Source organism: Lynx canadensis, chromosome A1 (genome assembly GCF_007474595.2).
Source record: "Lynx canadensis isolate LIC74 chromosome A1, mLynCan4.pri.v2, whole genome shotgun sequence".
NCBI classification, from domain to species: Eukaryota; Metazoa; Chordata; class Mammalia; order Carnivora; family Felidae; genus Lynx; species Lynx canadensis.
Window position 1 is genome coordinate 176,245,379 of NC_044303.2, and position 15,637 is coordinate 176,261,015.

The 15,637-nt window shown below is 51.6% G+C and overlaps 1 long non-coding RNA gene across 1 annotated transcript; it reads right to left on the reverse strand.

Moving 5' to 3' along the window:
* Nucleotides 1-6,128: 6,128 nt before the first annotated feature.
* Nucleotides 6,129-12,243, reverse strand: LOC115521926. The gene is made up of 2 exons (XR_003971207.1): nt 12,089-12,243; nt 6,129-7,261 (listed from the first exon to the last, which is right to left on the reverse strand). It is a non-coding gene; the product is annotated as an uncharacterized LOC115521926 (long non-coding RNA).
* Between the last annotated feature and the right edge of the window lie 3,394 nt (nt 12,244-15,637).

Consider the following 15,637-nt stretch of genomic DNA (forward strand, 5'->3'; position numbering starts at 1 on the left):
CCCGGCTGCTCGTCGGTGTTCTCTCACCTGCTGATGGGGCAGGGGCCACGTCCACCCAGCCTCGAGGCACGGTCTGGGCTGCTGGATCTCCACAAGGAGCCGAGCTGTGGGATTCATCACATACCCACAAATAAATTCACGTTTCCTGGGGGTGGATTTTCTGCTTGTTGAGTCGAGCAGATGGCTGTGCTGGAGTTGAGAAAGGAGGTAGCCAAAACCCCTCTCTGCCTAGCCTAGACCCTAGGAAGAAACGAGCAAACAGCTCCCTGACTTCAGGCTCCGTCCCTCCGTTCAGCAGCCCCTGCAGATGTTTCCTTTCCCAGAGAGCCTGGAGGGGGAGCCGCTGAAGCGTCACCCCTAAATTATTCCTGTTTTCACGTCTCCTCCCTGCCTCTAAGTCAGCCAGGATCTGCTGCACCTGCACAGCATCCAGATTTCTGAGCCCAATATTCAAGACCCTCTCCAGTCGAGTTCCAGTTTACGTTTGCAGTCCTGGCTGCCGGGACACCCTTCCTTGAACCCCTTGGTTCTGACAAGCTGGTTCCTGGGCACACAGTAGGCGTGAAGAAATGCTGAATGAAAGAACACGCCTTCTGCTGGGCTGACTCTAGGGTTCTTTCCGACAGACATTTCTTGAACGTCAGGGACAAATGGTGCCCGAAGCCTTCTTATCTGCCAGGCCCTGGTGGGCTGGGGTGTGGGGGGCACTGTCTTGACTTGCTGGGGATTTTCCTGGTTTCGGCACTGGGAGTCTGTGTCCCAGGAAACCCCCAGGACAAAGGCAAACCAGGAAGTTTGGTCCCCTTACGAGGGCAGGTTCCATAAACTCTGTCTTCATGGGGCTTCCGGGATGGTGTGGGGGATGGCATGAAGCAAATTATCCTACAAAGAAACGAGTAGTTACAAACCCTGGTGAGTGCAAAGGAGAAGCCAGCCCTGAGCTGAGCAACATGGGGAAAAGCCTTCTCTTCTCTCGGCCCTGGAGAGGCTCCTGGTTGCTAGGAGAGAGAGAGACATACAGCTTATTTAATATAAAGCGGTGAGTGCAGTGAATCAGAAATCAACACTCTCTTTTCCCTGTCCACATTGCACTCTTTCTATTTTAATTGGGGCTTCAAGCATCGGAAACCCACTGTGGTGAACTAAATGGATATATATTGAAAGAGCATGAGAAGGAAAAGCTGAGAAACCAGCCCTTGCAAGGGGGAGAAACCATTGTTTCTTAGGTTGTTGAGAGAGTAGAAAATAATGCCAGAACAAAAGAACGTGCCTTGTTCTGTTTTCATTAGAAAAATGGACTCCAGCCATTCGCTGCCCAGTATTCTAATTCCAGGAAGAAAGAATCTGATAGCCAGGCTTGGGTCTCATGCCAGCCCCCTGGCTAGGCTGGGGGTGGGGGCGGGGGTACCGTGATTAGAAATTCCACGAAGATTGTGCGCTGTGGGGCATGGGGGCGGGATGGTTGCTGTTGCAAGACGGAAGGGCTGGGATGCTGAGAAGGTGAAGGCCTCGGTCATCCTTACGTCCTCCTCAAGAAGTGGCCCAGAGCTCCTGCCCTGCGGTCACTGCCTTCGGAGAACCTCTCTGCTTGCCTTCTGACCAGGATATTGTTACCGTGGGCAGCCCCACGCCGACAGCTGCCTTCCCGGACCCCAGTGTCTTGTCCAGCCGCCCCGACGGTGATCACCTTGGAGCATGCGTCGTGTCCTCGGGCCCAGCCGGTACAGAGCCCGGTGCAGACCAGCAACTCTGGGCTGAGTGCTCCCTAGAGAGCTTTAAAGAGCCACGAAGATGCTGCCATCCTTGCCCTGGCCCCCCGCCCCCCCAGTCAAACCAGTCTCCTTCCTGTTTGCCAAGCACACGGCCTGCCTGCCTTTTGCCATTCTTTCCACCCAGTGCCGTTGCTTTGCTGAGCTCATGACTCAGCGATTCTCACGGGGGGGGGGGGGGGGGCGGTGATTTTGCCCTTCGGGGACATTTCGCAAGGTCCCACCAGAGAGGGGCTACTACTGGCATCTCGTGGGTGGGGCCAGAGACGCTGCTGAACAGCCGCCCACGCACACAACAGGCTCCATAACACTTACTAGGGCCACACGGCCACAGTGCTGAGGCTGAGAAACCCGCGGCACGACTGCATGGCCACATCTCCGCTCAGAGGCCCCCTGCTCCGGGAGGCCTCCCTGCCCATCACCCATTCCTTCCTCACGCCCCCTACTGTATTTTCTCTGTGGCATTTTATCATCACCTGCAATGATCGCGTTAGTCTGTGCTTATACCAGACATCCAGCCCCGTGAGAGAGGACCCCCGCGGGCCTTGTTCTCTGCTGCTTCCCAGCACGGACAGCAGCGCCTGGCACGCCGCGGGCTGCTCAGTAAACACGTGTCACCTGAATGTTTAGTAAAGGAGAGTGCCCCCGATGCCCCAAATGTCAGAGGTCAGAACCGGAGCCGGGAGCCTGGATCCTCTCAGGCCGGCCATCTCAGCGTGGAGGTGACAATTTCCCCAGCCAGTTCAACTCAGCCTCTGCTGTTTGCGGGCTGCACGGCCTTTGGCAAATTTCTTAAGCCCCCCCGCCGGGCCTCAGTTTCTGCATCTGTAAAGTGGGGCCGTTATTTTTAGCCCTTTCCTTGTAGGGATGTCACAGGGATGAAATAAGTGAATCCAAAAAAAAAAAAAAAAAAAGAAAGAAAGAAAGAAAGAAAGAAACTTAAGAAAATGCCTGCCTGACTCAGAAGAGCCTTGGTAAAGGTCACACATCGTTGTCACCGTCGTCATCATCACCACCACGATTTGGCTGCGGTAGGTGGTGAGGGTGACAGAATGGGCTCTGGGGCCCCACCAGATCAGGGGACTAATACAGCTTTCAAGGCCAAAGCCATCCCCACTTGGTTTTGCCGGCTCTTGCTCTATCCGTGGAATAAACCGGATGAAGCCTTTATCCATCTCTTGTTTTGAGAAGGAGGCTAGCAGGGAACGTGGATTTCATGTAGCAGATGGTGTTGTCCTTGAATTATGAAACCAGAAGAGGAAATTAAAGTGGTCCCTTGCAACAGCTATGGGCCAGCATGGGTAGAGGGCCGGGGTGGGGGTTGGGGGCGTATGAAGGAAGACAGAGGAGGTGTTTTTATCAACCAGGCAATGGCTATTCTCGAGGGCAGCTGGAGTCCTAGAATAATATAATTTTATGGCCTAAAATTATTTTTGGCCACCGCCTTCCTTTTATTTCGGTAAATGAGGCTCAGAGAGGGAAAGTGTCCCCCAAGATCACACAGTGAGTGGCGGGGCAATCCACACTTTGAAGCCTCCACACTTTGGCTCCAGGCCAAAGCCAGTGGTCAACTCTGTCCCAGGGCATCCTGACTTGGGCACCGCTGCTCATGCACGAGTGCATCCACGGGATGAGTAGGGGCCAGAGCCCCGGAGCCATTCTGTCTGGGTCTGAATTCCAACACACAGGAGCAAGTTCCTTGCCTCTTAGAACTTCAGTTTCCTTGTCTGTCAAATGGGAATAATAACAGATCCCACTTCACAGGGTCACTGTGAGAATCTGACGAATTACCATCACATACAATATTCAGACGGGGTGGGGGGGGCGGTACATAGTAAATGCTCAGTAAAACATTAGTACCTATTGTGGTACCAGAATCAACTCCAAGTTCTAACCTTTCCCCTAGGCTGTGAGCCCCTCAGAGGCAGTGCCCGTCTCTGGGGCATCTTTTGTTCTCTATGTCCTGCAGAGCAACGGATATCTGACAGCGGCTCCCTAAGTGGTAGTGGCTGATGACCGCCTCCCTTAGGGACGCCCATTTCTCAGTCGGCACCATGAAGCAGCAGGGAAGGCTGCCAGCGACGCATGTGACTCTTTGTCACTAGTTTAGACTTTAATCCTAAATGGATAAAGCAGCCCTCCCGTCCAGCAGTGAACTGGCCTCGTGATGAGGGCTCTGTTTGTTTTCCCCAGCCTTTCTCTGCAGTGCGATGCCTTTCCCCAACTATGCTTTGGGCTATTTGCATTTAAATTGGTTTTCTCTCATTATAGAAATCTCTTAGGTCAGCTGGAGTTTCCATTTTCCTCAGAATCAGTTTGGAAGCTCCATTTCTCGCTCGAGGGTCCCTTATGCCCTCCTCCCTTCTCTCTGACAGTCAGATGTGGTCACCTATTCTCACCTCATCGTGGAGAACAGAGAGCCCGAGAGAGTCACCCAAATCCCGTCCAAGCTGGGCACATTTCTCACAGGAGAAGGTGGGGGTGGGGGTGGGAGGGGCAGGAGGATTCTGACCCCTGCAACTGTAGGAAGGAGACCCCGTGGTGGTGGTTCGGTTTCAGGATCTAGGCCTCCTTTCCTCATTTATTACAAAAATCAACCAAGCACAGTGCTGGATGCTTAGAACGCAGATAAGAAGACATACTTGCTGCCCTCCAGGAGTTCACTGTTTAGTAAAGGAGACAGAAAAGCAAAATTTTTAAAAATCGTAATATATGGGGCGCCTGGGTGGCTCAGTCGGTTAAACGTCTGACTCTTGATTTTGGCTCAGGTCATGATCTCACAGTTCGTGAGCCTGCTTAGGGCTCTGCACTGACAGCATGGAGCTTGCTTGGGATTCTCTCTCTCCCTCTCTCCCTCTCTCTCTGCCCCTCCTCTGCTTGTGCCCTCTCTCAAAATATATAAACACTAAAAAATTGTTAAAAATCCTAATATAGTCGAATAATTGCTTTAATAAGGATCAGAACAGATTCCAGCCTAAGAGGCAGCTTTCAGTTAGTACTCATCAAAAACCACAGTCACACACACACGTGCACACACACGTGTGCAAGCATGCACGCACCAGCCGAACACAGTTTATAGCACTTGCCGTGTCGCAGGGCATCTTTCTAAGCTGTGTGTACAATTTACACGGCTATATTAATATATTCACTTTATTTTCACAACAAGCTCTGAAGAAAGTGCTGTCGTTATCCTTGTTTTCCAGATGAGGAAACTGAGGCACAGTGATTAAATCTCTTCCCAAGATCATTTGCTAATAAACTGTGGAGCCAGACTTGACCCCAGGCAGTGTGGCCCCAGAGCCTGTGATGTTCATCCTACGCCATGAGGCACCTGACAAAGGGCGGTGCACCCTTCTTTTCTAGTCTGGAGCATCCTTCAAACTGGTCAAGACCCACTACCCTGATTTTCGGATCTGTGCATACATTGTGAACCACAGTGTGTGAAGACATTTGAGATGCTTGCAGTGGGCCTGAAGGAAGACGAGGCATTTTTCAGATGGATACGAGGACAAATAGAGTAGGTCACGAAGGACATGACTGTGCCAGTCCCCAAAGTATGAACAGCATGGGTGTCTAAGTCAAGGGTACTTCGAATTGTAGGACAGTGCTCAGGTGTGAGGTAGGCCGAGCAGGTGGTGAGACATGCATGGGGCTGGGAGACTGACAAAGACCTAACGATGACAGGCTTGAATGTCATGCACACGGGCTCTGCCGTGAGGATGGGGGTGGGGAGTGGTATGGAGGGGTTGAGCAGGCGAGGAACGCAGCTTGCTAGAAGGATCACTCTAGCTCTAGTGCGAAGGGCTACCTGGATAAGGAGGTGAGGAGAATGTATAATCAATAGATATAATCAGTAGGTATGAGAGCTGTAATTGATTAGGTATAATCAATAGGCTTAGGTGGCTTTTTCCCTGCACAGAAGCACTCCTATTGCTCACCATGCGTATCATAGAGCTGCAGCTACCCAGAGAAGACATCTTTATCTAATTCACCCAGACACCTTACAGGCTCATGGTGGCCCTGGTGACAGTCAAGAGGGGTGGGGACAGAGTTAAGCCAAGACAGTGGCACTTGAGGAAGAGATGGGTGGAAAATGTATGGTATAGTGGGGCAAAGTAATCTGGTCTCGGCGATCAGCCCAATGTCAAGGCTGAGGGAGAGCAAGGAGATGGGATGATACTCAGGGTTACTGATTTAGCTCAACCAGATTCTTCTTTAATCTGGTGTTCCGATAAAGGTCCAGACAGAAAATTTTTTAGTCCTTGCAAGCCTTACGGTCTCTGTCGCAATTACTCAATTCTGCCATTATAGTTCGAAAGCAGCCATAGACCTTGAATGGTAAATGAATGGGCATGGCTGTGTTCCGATAAAACTTTATTTACAAAAACAGGTTGTGGGCTAGATTTGGCTTGAGGGGTGTCATTTGGTGACCCCTGCTCTGCACCATGAGGTGGCCCAAATGCCAGAATGCCAACTGGGTGTGCCAGGTGGTTATTAGGTGAGAGAAAGGCTCACACTGTGAGGCTCACACCTCATCAGGCAGATAGACTATACATCTCTCCTTGAGTGATGCCCACCTGACCATGAAAAGACTCATCTGAAATTGCAGAGCATTCCAACATCTGTCCTGGGAGCCCAGCTCTGGCAAGAGCTCCATGGTCACTGCAGCAAACCCACATGTTAGCCCCAAAACACAGGCTGAAGCAGGTCAAACACTTGGGAATCTTTTGTCCTCTGGTCTGCGTGGCACCATTATTTGAGACAAGCAGTCCAGAGGAAATGAACCCATCAGTTTCAAAAGCAAACCCATCGGTTTCTAAAGCAAACCCAAAACCCCCAAAATAATCAACAGGCGACATCATTCCAGCATCTCTGTTACTGAACAAAATGGCTGTCAGAAGTGGGTCCAGATGAAATGAATATATTGCCATCTGAAGGTATTGCCTCTGAGGGAGGTAAGGCCAGAAAATGAGAGGAGCCAGCCAATCTCCATGTGTCCACTCTGCAAACATCCACTGAGGGTTTCGTGGTCCCTGTCCCTGCCCTCCTGGAGGGTACCGGCTGGGAGGCAGCCAGACAGAGAGCAGAGCATTCCAGTGTCCTGGATGTCATGCATGGTTGGGCGAATCCATGGTGCCCTGGGGGTACAGAGCAGGGACTTAGCTCGGGCAGAGGCACCTGGATCCCAGCCCAGGTGATCTAGGGCATAGAACGGTGATGAGGAATATTCCAGGGGGAAGGAAGAGCATCTTCCAAGGCAAGGGGGGTGTTGAGGATGGAGTGAGGCAATCTTCCAGAAGGGGTGCAGTTGGAAGGGCTGGGGATGAGTCCTGGGGAAGTCAGCCCCCGGCAGCCAGCCCAGACCTCTCTGGGCTGGAGGCCATCTTGTTCTCAGCCTTCTGTGCAACTAGAACGGTCTCTGAGTTCTAGATGAAACGCGAAGCACTTGCCAAGAGTGTGGTGATGCCAAGAACACTCTGCCGATGCTGCATCTTGAAATAGTAAAAACAAATAATAGTAAATCACTCCTATCACACTCCCCATTTCACCCTGCACTTCCAAAGTCTTTATCTTGCTTATACTCACTGCAAGTCTGAAAGGGGACAAATGATAACTACTGCTGTCACCTTTCCTGCATTATTAAAAATATTGACAGCTCTCATTTTGGGGGTCCTCACGGTGGCCAGCAGTGGGCTGAGTGCTTTAGATGCACTATCCTATTTATCACAGAAGCGATCTGAGGCTCAGAGAGGTATAATAACTTGCTCAATGTCATACACTGGGAAAAGAAGGGAGCCAGGACCCAAACCCAGAGTCTGCCTGACCTCTGAGCCCAGAGGCCTCTTGCTGGGCCTTTCTGCCTTGACATCATGCCATCTAAGGACTGTGTGGATTTCTGAGAGCATAGTCTTCTGTTATTATATTTGCCCCTCCAAAGAACTTTCTGAAGTTAGCAGGAAAAGAGCTGTGGCTCCGAGACGCACAGTGTCCCCTCCAAGGTCACACAGCTTTTGAAAGGGCCAACTGAAGACTTGAGCCGAAGTCTTAGCATTTCGAAGCCAGAGCTCTAAACCCTTTACCGTGGTTTCCAAGTCCACAGCAAAGAGATGGACGGCTAACATACTTTAAAAAAAAAAAAAAAATTCTTGAAAAAAACCCCTCCAAAATGCCTGCTCTCTTCATCTCTACGTTGGCAGGTATTCATTAGGCGATCAAAAGACAAAAATACCTAGGGGAGCAGGACACGCAGATCACAGCCAAAATGACATCATAAAGAGTAGATGTGCCAAGCAAACCTCATTTCCTCTGACAGAGCGGCAGGCTGGGAGATAAGGCTAGACGTACTGACGTTGTCATTTCCCCAGTTCTGCAGGACAAGTTAGATCAGCGCCACCGAAACATCGGGGGGGGGGGGGGGTGGGAGGCGGGCCACACCACACCATCCCCCACCCAGGCGCACACACACACACACAGACCCTCACGGACACCGACACACACACACACACACACACATACAGGCACAAATACAAATACACAGACACAGACACACACGAATCTACCCACCTCCCCCAACTCCGACACACACAGGGTCACTAGCACAGACACTCACACACGTAGACATATGGAAACACACATATAAATAGAGCCACACACAGAAATGTACGGACGGAACAACAGACACACGCACGGACGGGCACAGCAGCCTGCCTCCCCTCTACGTGCAGACGGCATACAAACACACAGACCGGGGCAGAAATACACACACATTCACACGTTCATAGAACTAGGCATAGACGCACACGTCCTCCCGTAGACCCACATCCATCCACTGAGAATCACCCAGCACCCCTCGGGGGGCAGCAGGCGCTGACTCTTCTCAAATCCTCTCCTCTGGATCCCAGAAGTTACACCTTTCCCAAATTGGAGACTCTGAAAAATGACTCCCTCTGTGTCTGTGCATTTTCTCAACTCTGCCCAGCCTGATGTCTTCGTCCAGAAGCTTGGAACACACAGCCACCGCTGTGCGTGGTTGAGAAAGGATGTGGACTTTGGAGTCAGGCTGGTCTGTGTTCCAGCTGAGGCTCTCGCCACCCACGGGGTGAGGGGACCTGGGCACGTCTCACTTTTCTGTGCTTCAATTTTCCCATTTGCAGAGGCCTCGATACTCTTTGTGTCCAGCCCATTGGGCTGGCTCATCACAGACCTGTCTATGCTAAGTACATTAATTATTTGAATGCCCGTCTTCCTTGCCAGGCTAGAGGCACCTTGTGGGCAGGGGTCTTGTCTGTTTCCCCCTAAGTCCAACCTCCAGGACTTAGCAGTGTCTGCCAGGCACACAGTAGGTGCTCAACAAACATTTGTAAAATGAAACAAAGAAGTCTATATCCTTAGCGTCTAGCAGGGACCTGGCACGATGTTCCCTGACGATTAAAGTAGGTTGAAAAAAGTAATACACACAAGTGTAATCCCGACCAGGGACCGAGTTCTAACTGTAGGCCTCATTCCATCCTCTCCATGAAACAGGCATTCATTCGTACATGAGGAAACCGAGATCCAGAGAGGTTAAATAATGCACCCAAGGTTCCTTCCTGGCGTGGCAATTCAAAGCCAGGAATATGATGGCTCAGTGCACGCTCAGAACCTAACAACTACAGACTTCGTGCACAAATGTTTTCCATCGTGACCCAACTCAACTGATGACTTCTACAGCCGCCTCCGCCACATCCAGGTGTGGAGTAACCCTTTAGAAAGAATCGACACATTCTCTCCGGTCCTGGGTTGACTTGTCAGTGTCCAGTGCCCATCTAGAACACCTTCCGTACGCCCAGGGTGTTGGGTTCTACATACATAATCCAAAAGCTCCTGGGGTCTGCCTTTCCCCTTGCTCCCTCTCAGCTAACACTCATCCATCCATTCGTCCATCCATTTATCTGTCTAATCACCAGGCCGTTTTCCACGTGAGGCCGTTCTGTCCCCGGATGTTTTTTGTCCGTGTTTGCGTAAACCACACAGCCTCATCCTGGATCTGTCAGATCTGTTTTCCTCTCTCTTGCATGGGTACCGGGTTTTAAAACTCAACCAACCTGTAGGTCAATTAAGCCACTTTGCGTACCAACTGCATTCGGCGGCGGTAACTGGTGGGGCACAGTTAAGCATCTTGCAAATCCCGAAAGGGTCCTACGCTTGTGCCACCGGTGCTTCTGCACACCCTAGGCATACTCAAGTCCCCCCCCTCCCCTGCCACCCCCCGGTTTCCCTTAAAAAAAAAAAAAAAAGGTTTTGTGAAGGATCTCTGCCCCTGTCTGGGCAGGCAGAATGGATCAAGCCACAGGGCATGGAGGCCATAATTATCCTTCCCCACAAAGGAAAACAAAAATGTCCAAAGATAGTGGCCACCTGGCAGGCAGGGGACCAGGGCAGGTGGCAGTGACTCATCGGGCACACCAGGCAGAGCCACTCCCCCCCCTGCGAGCAGGCTCTGAGCTTACTCACAGCTTTGCCAGGCTAACGAGCAGGAGAACAGAGGCATCTGAGGGCGAGGGAGGCTCTATTTCTGCTAGCTTGAACTCTAACAAGACACAGGTGGCTTTCAAGACTTTTATTTATTTTTTTTTTAATCACTCTCTTGCTTCCCAGTTGCGACTCTATTCATTGGGATAGCCCGATGTGAACAGAGTGGATCTAAGCTGTAAGCATATATTAACCAAACCACCTATTTTCCCTACTCCTGTCACCTCAAACCCCCGTGCCCCTCAGCGTCTGCGTGAAATTCTACCACTGGCAATTCATTTCATGGGGTTGGACTGGGTCTTCTCCTGGGTTGTTCCTGAAAACATTTTTTTTTAAAGCTTACTGATTTATTCTGAGAGAGAGAGCACAAGCTGGGCAGGGGCAGAGAAAGAAGGGGAGAAAGAGAACCTCAAGCAGGCTCAGCGCCGTCGGCACAGAGCCCCATGTGGGGCTTGAACCCACCAACTGTGAGATCATGACCTGAGCCAAAACCAAGCGTCGGAGGCTCAACTGACTGAGCCACCCAGGCGCCGCATCCTGGGGTTGTTCTTGAAGACGGCGACGTCCCCTCAAGGGGAGAAAGGTTGAGTGGGGGGGCAGGGGTGCTAACGTGGTGAAGGAGAGGCTACCGTGTGCCAGGAACTGCTCGCCACTCCCCAAGAATCGTCTCCCTGGACACTTGCAGCCCTTGACTGTCTGTTTCAGAGACGCTAAAAGGGACATTCAGAGAGGGCAAGCGGCCTACTCAACATTCACAGAAAGGCCAGGATTCGGGTCTGTTTGGCCTCGAAGGCTATCCTGTTTCCTTGGAGCCCTGTTGCCTCCCGAACGCTTTACGGTGCCACTAAAATGCTGCTAGGCACACCACACTCTGTTCACACTGGGATGACGAATAAATGTCATCTCAAGTACCAATGCCAACGCGCTGGCTAAACTGGGGGAAATGTCTCGTGTCCTGGAAAACTGGTCTCTTTCTCCGAAACAGGGAAATTTCGGAGGCAGCAGGCATCTGCTGGCAAGAGGGATTAGCATCAAGACCAAAAGTCCAGAGCAGGGTGCAGCAGAAAGCAAGCTACATCCGGGTCCCTGATGGGATAGCTGAGGCCCCGGGAGCAGCCCTTGACCTCTCTTCCTCAATGAGTCCTGATGTCTCGTATGCCTTCGGGTCCCAGTCGCCTGCACTGCAAGGTCATCTGCTGTTGGAACATCCCAGCTGACCACAGCCCACAGTAACTCTTAGAAAGTACTGGAGTCCTGAGGCTGCCTCTCTCACATACTCCTGATGTGGGCTTTTCTGCTCCAAAGTCTTCTGCTGAGGTTCAGAACTGGACCACCCGCAGGGCCATTGTCCGCGTAATCCTGGACTTCAGACCAAACCAACCGCTGCCTCCCCTCCAACCTTTTTCTCTTGGGGCCGCCACCCTGCCAGCTCAGTAAATGCTACCCTCTGAGGCCACAGGGTTGTCCTAGACTCTTAGCTTTGGTGCCTCTACGTCCCCTCGGGTATCAAGCCCGAATGGGCTTGCCCTCTGGTCTCTTGGGAGTCAGCCCCCTGCACCCCATCTCCATCTTCTCACCACAGCCGTCTTTCCACGCCCAGGTGGTGGCAGCAGGCTCCTCACTAGTGTGCTGCCTCCAGCCCGCCCTCCGCCTTGGCCCAGAGAGAACATTCGAAAGTGCAAAGCCGGCCACATCACCGCACACTTAAAAACCCTCCCATGGATCTACATTTCCTGCAGATAAAATCCGAACGCCTGGGCCTGACATCCAAGACCTTTTGTTACCAGATCCCTGCTTATTTCTCCAACCTTATCTGTAGCTGCTCCTGGAGACACAATCCGCCTTCCCTTCTCACACACGGCAGCCACCCAGAGGCCCGCCTCCATACCTCCCACCTTTGAACAGGCTCTTCTCGTGGGCCGAGCTGCCCTGCCCTTGCTTATGTAACTCCACTCACATCTCAGCTCAGCTCTGGCCTCCCGGGCCCACCCCTCCTGGACAGTCGGCCCAGATGGGGCCCCTCCCCTGGGCCTCCACACCCTCCGGTGTCCCTTATCACGCTGGCTCAGGAGTGTTCCTTGGCTTTTTTTATTTTTATTTTTTTTTTTAAATTTTTTTTCAACGTTTATTTATTTTTGGGACAGAGAGAGACAGAGCATGAACGGGGGAGGGGCAGAGAGAGAGGGAGACACAGAATTGGAAACAGGCTCCAGGCTCTGAGCCATCAGCCCAGAGCCCGACGCGGGGCTCGAACTCACGGACCGCGAGATCATGACCTGGCTGAAGTCGGACGCTTAACCGACTGCGCCACCCAGGCGCCCCTGGAGTGTTCCTTGGCTTTCGAGCTTCCGAGACCAGATTCTCAGAAGAGCCGAAAGAACTCACGGCTTAGCCAAAAACATTTGGAGGCAGGCATCGTGAGCAAAGCACGGCATCCCCCCCTCCTCTGCAGATAGAAGAATGTTCCCGGGAGTCATGCGGAAAGGGCTGGGAGGGAGAGTGAGGACGGTGCCCACGCTCCTGTGGGAGGCCTGCACCCTCAGCTCCCGGGGCGGGGTGTGGGGCAGGGGCAAAGCCCCAGAGGGCTGGTGTGTGGGGTCTCTGAGCAGAAGAGAAGAGGCAGCCCCGGGGAGGCAGGAAGGCCCAAAAGAGCAGAAGTGCCACGTGGCATGTCTAGGTGGTCAGAGGCTCAGATACTTCTTAGAGCTTCCCACAATCCTGTGGGGCACCAAAAATAATGCCACGTTTCCTGTGAAACCCAGAATGTCATAAAAATAACAGAGTCACTTGACCCGAGACAGGTTGCAGACAGGAAATAGGGACAGCTCCATGGAGACCTGCATTGACCAATGACTCAGAAAGATAAATGCCACAGACAGGTGACATCAAAGACCAGGTGGCCTTTCTCCCATCACCTTTGCACACCGAGCACAGATACGGTGTCTGGGGAAAGGGTCTCTGCAAAGAGCTGCTACCTACTCCAGCCAAATGGAGGTTCCAAAGAGAAACTGAATTCAGTGCGGCATGATAGAGAAATTTATATTTATCCCACACCCGGGTTTGTGGACTGACGATCCCACCTAGTCCAAGTGAATAAATGAACACAGATGGTAAAAGCAACTTGGCCAGAAACACACATGTATTCAGAGCTGGGACCCTGCCTGAAATCAGGGTCTGTCTCTTTCCTCTGTTTTGACTGCTGGGGCAGCCCAGCATGATACACCAAGAATCCACGAACCAGATCCAGTCTGTCTGAGGATTAGAGTTACTGCTGGAGAGTCCCAACATAGTAAACCATACAAGATGAGAGGTGGACAGTCAGTGACCAGGCTCGAAGGTAATGGAGTTACCCAATGCTGAGTCACGTTTCAGGCACCTCTCCTTCCCGTGTCTCGGGAGGACGGTGGTCAGGAAAGGCTTCTCTGCAAAAATGAGGCCGGAGACGAAATCTGAACTAAGCCGGGAGGGGAGGGGTTACCAGGCAGACAGAATCGCTGTGCAAAGGTCCCGTGGTAGGAAGGTATGGACTTGTTCATGGAAGGAAATAGGCCCCCGTGTCTGGAACCCTGAGAGTGAAGGGTGGGTGAAGCAGTACATTGATGGGAGCTTCTAAAACGCCCCTCTTCTTCCCTTTGAGGTTGCACTGGCTCTAGTGACTTGATTCTAGAACAGGCTAAAATAGCAATGACATGCCTCTTCTGAGAGTAGGTTATAAAAGACTTCCGTCTTGCCCATACTCCATCCCTTGCTTCTTTTTCACTTGTTTGTTCTGATAAAGTGAGCCGCCATGTTGTGAACTGCCCTATAGAGAAGCCCATGTGGCTAGAAACTGAGGGAGCCTTCAGCCAGCAGCCAGTGAGGAGCTGAATCCTGCCAACAACCGCACGAGCGAGCTCCAAAACCGAGTCGCCCCGAGAGGGACCTCAAGACGACTGCAGTCCCAGGTGACAACGTGATTGGTCTTGTGCGAGACACTGGGCCACAGGATGCAGCTGACCCACACCCAGATTCCCAACCCACAGAAACTGTGACACAATACAGCTGGGTTGTTTTCTAAGCCGCTACGCTTTGAGGCAATTGGTCGCACAGCCGTAGGTAACTGATGCAGCGAATAAGGTAGGCAGGGATGAGATCACGCAGAATATTTTAGAAGTTGATTGTTACCCGTAGAGCTTTAGACTGCTCCGTGTAAGTTTTCAGCCCGGAACCTATGTGCGATCGACCTGAGCTTCTGATTCCAACCTTTTCTGGCTCAGAGTATCTATGTACCGTCCGAGGTTGGGTGCAGGCTGTTTGGTTTACTAACATCAGTGCGGTGGGTAGGCAATGCGAGATTGGAAGGGACGGGAATTAACCTCTGCTGACAACCCGTTGGGCACCAGGCCCTTGATGAACGCTTTGCCTTAAGTATTTCATCGATCCCTGTGGGACTCCGTGCACCCTCAGAGGTGCTGTTAAGTAACTTGCCCGAAGAGAGCGGCCAGTAAGAGATATGGTCAGGATCTCTGCTTTTGAGGTCAGCTGCATACCCCAGCCCTCTGACATCACTCTCACCAGTGAGCGGCCTTTCCAGAAATAGCTGGTCTGCTGGGTGAGAACCGACAGTAGAGAAGGCAGAAAACCGAAATGCTTTCTTTTTCCTGGGAAAATATTCCCGATGTTGGCCCAGGCAGACCTTTCCAGTGAAACCGAAGAAGCTGCGGTATTGGCTATGGCAGGGATAACATTCTCCTCTTTCTCCTTACCAGCAGAACTCCTGTATTAGTGGTCCCCCGCCCAATATATTTCCCAGCCTCCCTTGCTTTAGGGGGTGGCCAATAAGCTAAAAGTAGAAGACATCAGGTGGACCTTCTGGTAGTTTTTTGTTTGTTTCTTTTTAAAGTGCTGACTCATCTGAGGGCTGCACTCTCTTGCACTTCTCCTGTCCTTTCCATGCTTGGAATGTAGCCATAATGGCTGGAGCTGTGGCAACATTTTATGGCCATGCGATGACCTTGATGATGGGAACTACGTTCTAAGGCAACAGGACACAGATAGAAGGAGCCTTGGCTCCTTGGAGGGGACGACCAGGGAGCCAGCCCTTGACTATCTGCATCAGAACTGCTTTTATACAAGAGGAAAATAAATCCTTATCTTCTTTAAGCCCCTATTATCTGGGTTTTCTGTTACAGGTAGCTGATACTAGTCCTAAGTGATACGCTCACATTCTCAGTAAGATATTTAACAAGCAGGATTTGGAGATTTCATTTTTAAATTGCCAAGACTCCAGACTCTCAGAGATTCTCCCTTATGCCTTTCTTAGTTGATAAGTTATCAGTATGTTCTCCAGAGGAGAGGGGGACTAAAATTTCTTGAGC